The 6,357-nt window shown below is 29.6% G+C and overlaps 1 protein-coding gene across 8 annotated transcripts in view; it reads left to right on the top strand.

Moving 5' to 3' along the window:
- The first annotated feature begins 1,134 nt into the window (after window positions 1–1,134).
- Window positions 1,135–6,357, top strand: part of LOC100867848 (uncharacterized) — a 51,256-nt gene continuing 46,033 nt past the window's right edge. For 3 of the 8 annotated variants that reach the window (XM_086914172.1, XM_086914171.1, XM_086914167.1), the window contains exons 1-2: window positions 1,135–1,372; window positions 3,741–4,097. The gene's annotated coding sequence lies outside the window, so the exon portion shown is untranslated. Of the gene's footprint in view, window positions 1,373–3,583; window positions 4,098–6,357 lie in introns of all 8 variants that reach the window. The other 5 variants (XM_031917075.2, XM_086914170.1, XM_086914173.1 and 2 more) reach the window with 3 other exon arrangements.

Below are 6,357 nucleotides of genomic sequence, written 5' to 3'. Positions count from 1 at the left end.
TGCAATCCCTTTAATCAAATAAAATCTCATCAATTTGATTCAATTTGATTTATCGAAAACTCGAACGTACATTTATCTTGACAATTTCGTGTGATTTTAAAAGATAAGATAAATATAAATTTATGTTGCAATAAAATCGTATGAAAAGTTTTTATTTAACACGATATGTGTATTGTTTTAAATCATTTACATTTACCAGAAAATAAAAGAATAATTTTTCTTTTCCTCTTTCTTATTTCCACTATTAATTCTATTCATAATAGGATTGCAATATATATTTCAAAAGTAGGCGATAAAAATATGTAGTTAAAGAAGAATATAAAAATATACATATTGTGAAGAAACGAAATTTTAAAATCATTTTCATTCAATTTTATTATTTAATTGTTATCGTTTAATATTCCTTATTTCTTCATTTAATTTGCCGCGTGTAGTTACTTTTTTATTGTCATTAATATAGAGAAATGATACGAAGTAATAAAAAGAAAAGGCGGGTAAATAGCAATCCCTCAAAAAATTCGTATACAAGTCATCTTTATTCTTTAATCTTGTAACTTGTATCACCGTTTTTTTAAGATAATTATTTAAATGAACGTATTTTTGTTCATTGCTGTATCGTATTAACATGTATCATAATAATCGTAATTATCATCTATAATTCGTTTAATTTAATTTAATCTGTAAAAATGAAAAATTGGAGCTAATAAAATATTAGAATCGAAATTAAACTTTTGTTACAGCCTGTATCTAATCCGTAAAATGAAATTATTAAATCCGTGTCAAAGACTGTAACGTGACATTATAAAGCAAGAGATTAAAAAGGAAACTAAACTTTCTCCTAAATAAATGTTTACTATCAATAACAATTTTATACATATTTAAATAAGATACTTCGAATATAAGTAAAATTATCAGTTCGCTTTTTACATTTTCTTTCTTCATTCAAAATTTTAAAATCTAATTCCAACTTTTTAATCCCAATACGATTCAGAAAGCACTATTATCCGTAACTGCTATCACAAGTTTGCGATCGGCAAGCGTTTGTTCGACGCGCTGTTGCGCATGCGCGGACGCATACCGACGCAAGAATCCGTGCCACTGATTGGTAGACGGTCAGACGCTCCGAAACACCAAGTATACGTGCACGACTCGCATAGTCAGTCTCGCGCCGAGCGTTGTATAGTGCGCTTTGTTGGAAATAATAAAAGTTCGTGGTTCGGATCTGTGTTTGAAAATTTTCGACAACTCGAAATATATCACGATATTAACGTGTATACGTGACAGACAATCAAAGTGATATTTCTCGCGTCGAAGAGACAAAAGGCAACAAGTCGTTAATTCGTTTGCATCCAGCGATCACAAACGTTCGAAGGTTAGCATTCCCTGTTTTTATAAAGGTTCCTGAAGTTGTGAAAAGAAATTGTGCAACAAAACCGCGAGCGCGTTTTTTCGACAGTCGCTTTTCGATCTCTCGATTTCCCACATCGTATTGTTTCTTGTCTTACGAAATTTTAATTACTTTTCTTATTATTTCAGAATTGCTTGTCGTGATTGACAAGTGTTATGTTTTAAAAATATTTCAGAATAGTATATCCTAATTATTTCAGCATTGTTATTTAATTATTTTATTTAGTTAATTTTAAAGAGATTCTGAAAATATATTTATCCAATTTTAATTTCTTGTCGTGTATAACGTATATCGGAAAACGATTAACCCGTAAGAGAAAACAAAAACTTTCTATTACGTTTGCGGAAATAAGTAATTTATGTGTAATTATTATTTTTTTATATAATCTAATCGTTACTTTTCTTACTGTATAACAAATAAATTTCTAATATTGTAATACGTAATATAATTCAATATATTACTATAGTATATAATGAAAAAGACATTTTGTGTACATTATTATACCAATTATAATAATTATATGTATTTACTAAATATTCTCAATACTCAATAGTAATATACACAATATAATATAATCGTTACATACAAGTTTTAAAATAATATAATAGTGAATTATTTTAACACAGTTGTATATAAAATAAAATATAATAATGCAAAATAATATATTGTATTACGGTATATATTTTATATAACATATATATATATATATATACGTTAGCAATTATTATAACAATTTTCTGAATCTTCTTCTTCTCCCTTTTTCGCGTTAATGGTTTTTCGCGCTGTTAGTCGTTATTTTCCTCGTCAAGGAAAATCGAGACCTCTCTCTATAGGTAACTTGTTAGCCTGAAATCCAACGCTCGACTAACTCGGTCGAATATATACGACTGACAATCAGTCGATGCAATTCCGTCCAATTCAACCGTCGATTGCGACAAACTTCGATAATTAAGCCGCTTGTCCGTCAAATTTGCTCGTCGAATATTTCGCGATATATAATAATAACTTTTTACGACGATCTCGTTCAATGGACATGCGTGTACCGACGACGAAAGAACAGTTTACCTTGGGTTAACGTTGCGGTTAGCTGAGTAAGAAATTTGCGGATTTAAATGGGCCGCGGTGCAACAAGTCTCCTCGAAAGAAGAACTTTCCTTCTCGACACGCTTACGCGATTATCGCTGACTAATTATATACAGGGAGGGGAAAAAAAAATGCCGTTTTGGAAACAGTACTTTTACAAAGAACGTACGTATAATTATAATGGGCGTGGTTAATAATAATCGTAAGCGCGTTCGTTGAGAATGAAACGTTTGATCGAATAATGGTGCATCTTGTGTACGATTTTTTTTTTTCTGATACGTTGGAAAGAATTCGATAAATCGATATATATAACCTTGGCTAATTGATGTGTAATAAACAGTTACGGTTAATGGATAGATAGCATTAAGTATTTCTTCGAAATAGAATGCTTCGTTGAGTATTTATTATTTGTTGTAGTTTGTAATTATCGAGGGAAATATACGTTTAGACAAATGGTATTGAAGTGTAAAAATGTGAAAATTCATATTTTCCTTTTTTGTGTTTAAATTGTTGTATCAATTTAGAAGAAAGATTGAATTGAATATGATTTATCAATTTCAATTAATATTAAATTCATTATTTTATTGATAATGTCAATCGATTATGATATACTGATAGACGTATCTATTTATTTTTTTTTTTTTTTGATATTTATTGGACATTTGTTCTGTAATAAATTGGTAATCTATCGAATAATAGCATGATTTTAGAATCGTTAATAAAAATAATTTTATCATTGAAAGAAGAATTTTTAAAAAAATTTTTTTACTATGAATCAATTAAATTAAATCACTCGTTAAAGATAATTTTGTAATCAAAATATTACTTTCTATAAAAAATAGATAAGTAAATTACGAAAAGATTTTTATCGATGAATAATCCCATTGTTCAAGATAGTTTAGTTTTTATACATCAATACCTGGAATTCTTTTCAATTAAAGCTGTTTAATAATAGTTATATAACTTATAATTATTATTATTCGTAGTTTCTTCACAGTTTGATTTACAGCGAGTTAAATGATAAATAATTTCCAATCTTTGTCTTATATATTATGTTGAAATAATTTATTTTTATTTTTATTATTATTGCAGAATTGTTTACTCGTTTTAATCATTGTAAAAATGTTGCAATTAATATTCTTAATGAGATTTATTTTCTAAAACTCGTACGAAACTATGAAGTATGAGTTGTCGCGATTCGGCAATAAACTCGTGGATGCAAATGAATTAAAAGAATGAAGAAATTTAGATAGATCGAGACGGAAGGACATTGGAAGACAAACTGCGTAAATGGTGAGAGAACGCGTCGTCATGGGTACCGTGTGTTGTGGTCCGCGCGTGTAGTGCTGTAAACCCTGTGATCGAAGGGAAGAGACAGTGAGATGAACAGAGACAAGCTGACAGGGTAAGAAGGAGGGAAGAGTGAAAGGTTCGGGAGAAAGAAGGAAGATATAGAACGCGTGGACAAGCGTGACCGGCAAGAGTTCGAAAGACTACTCTCTCGTGGCGTTGAAGAGAGGGCAGCAGAATCGGCGAGAGAAAGAGGAAGAATAATGCGGTCTCGTTGTTTCCGCCTTGATCAACAGGACGTTCGGATCTGCTCGTAGTAAGTAAAAACAAAAATTAGTTTTCTTCGATCTCTTGGCCTTTTGTTTTTGTTTTCGTTTAAGTTTGCTGTATATTTAATTATGTGGAATTTGTTCGTTGCCAATCGATATTCCCATCAATTGTGACATCGTTGCGAGACGACAAACGATTCGAATATTAGATCAATGAAACGGGAATGAGCAATTTTTGGGATTTCGTTAAACGAGAAACCACAGATTCAGGTAAAGAGTCATCGAACTCGGCTGCTGATGCAAAGATGGTAGAATGTAAAGATGGGTTCCTTGGTCGAAAGTGTCGAGGAACAAGGTAGAAACTGCGAGAGCAGTTAACCACAAAGTTAACCTCGAGTATCGTGGAAAAAGAAGTGGAAGCGGTTGTAAGTGGTCCTGGCGTATTCAAGGATGTTTCGAGCAGGGTCTAGTCGGTCAATAGAAAGTACAATACAGGCCGTGACAAGTTACTATAAACCGTTACAACATGGACTCGTTCGTTCGAACATCTATTTGCGCATCGTCTTTATGATCAATAGGATTCATTTAAATACGCGAAACATTCGGCATTATATTAAAATGGTCGAAGAAATTTTACTAATATTTATATTTGCAAAAATTACTTTTATGATGATAAATCCCAGAATTTTTTTTTTTTTCATTTATTGGCAATAAAGTAAGATACAATCAGCGGCGGATTATATCGCGAAATAATACCCAATTTTTAAGACTTAAAGAACTGTGAAAAAGCAGCGTCTAAAAGGCAAAGAACTTCCTTATTGAAAAGTACCGTATGAAGAGAGTCGTCAAATTAGCGTAATTGGATTAATTCAAGTTTATGCCTTGAATGGCGCGTTAGGAAAACGTGAAAAACGAAGCTTTATCAAAGTAGCAATTTCTTTGATGAAACTCGACTTGCCATGCTCGAGTGCCATGTACGAGAGGAAAAGAAAATATAAAAAATCTTTTATTCGGTTTGTACTACTTCTAAAGACGAATTTTGATTCCAGAGTAGTTCCATCTAATGTTTCTCGTTTACTTAATTAATATTTTGGCACGAAATATAAAAAGAAACGTTTCGGTATTTACTGTTGCAGCTATTAGTGGGAAGTAAAATTTGTTAATTAATCTGTCACGAAGAATTTAGCGTGTCTGAACATGTTTCGAAATGTTTTATAAAGAGTAATTTAATTTTTTTTTTTTATATATATATTTTGAAAAGTATTTAAAAATATATTGGAGTATTAAAAATGTATTGGAATTGCGATTGTTTGTTTGTTTAATTTGTAAAATGCAATCAAAGATATTTACAAAAATTGAAAATATATCAAGAAATTTTTTAGTTATTTTTTAAATACTATTTTAATTTCGTTCATTAAAGTTTACATCTTAAGTAGAAACTATATAATTTCTATAGCCGACAAAACAGCACGATAAAAACAATTGAGAATTTTAGCGACCTTCTAATTTTTCAAGAAATGAAATTTACGCGAATCCTTAAGATATAACTGAAATCTTAGAGTCGCAAATCTAATTATGAAGCGTTAATCCGAAGGTGAATTGGCTTAATTAAATCAGCAGCAGTTTACGAATAGTGAATTGCTAATTTTTGACATTTCATCAATATATTTCGTTCAAAACTTTGTTCTTATTTATTTTTGAAAAATTGTGTATAAATAATTAAATGTGGGAAAATAATTTTTTAGTAGGTTTTGAAAAAACACTGAAAACATAACTAATCTTTTATTTGTCAAAAGTTGTATATTCTATTTTGAGTAAAAATTAATTGCTTTTAAAAACAATAAATCAAAAACGAGTTCGAGTTTTTAACACTATCGAACACAAACAAATTAACATTTTTTTTTTTTCTTTTACGATTAAAGAAACGTAATATGAACAACAGAAAAGATAATTTTTATCCGTGGCAATATAATTTTCTCAAAACGTGACAAGGCATTAAACAATTCTTCTATTTTTCTCATATGCCACGCGATGGAAGGAAAAAATAATGAGAAAAATATTTCAGTAGAATTCATAAATATTGAAAGATTGAAATCAGTTATCAAATATTTTTCATTTCCAATACAATGCTTTATAATTTTTATTATTTTTATCATTTTAGAGTATATACGATCTATTAAAATATACATATATTTTTAAAATAAATTTACAATATTTGACATTTTTATCAAGACTTTACAAGAATGAAAAAAACGTTGGCAAAACGTTGATGATAAAAATTTGTGAGTAAGAACAAATTAATTTTAA

Source organism: Apis florea, unplaced genomic scaffold (genome assembly GCF_048593485.1).
Source record: "Apis florea isolate Af1SG1 unplaced genomic scaffold, ASM4859348v1 contig_3585_pilon, whole genome shotgun sequence".
NCBI classification, from domain to species: Eukaryota; Metazoa; Arthropoda; class Insecta; order Hymenoptera; family Apidae; genus Apis; species Apis florea.
This window is presented reverse-complemented; position numbering and strand designations above follow the sequence as displayed.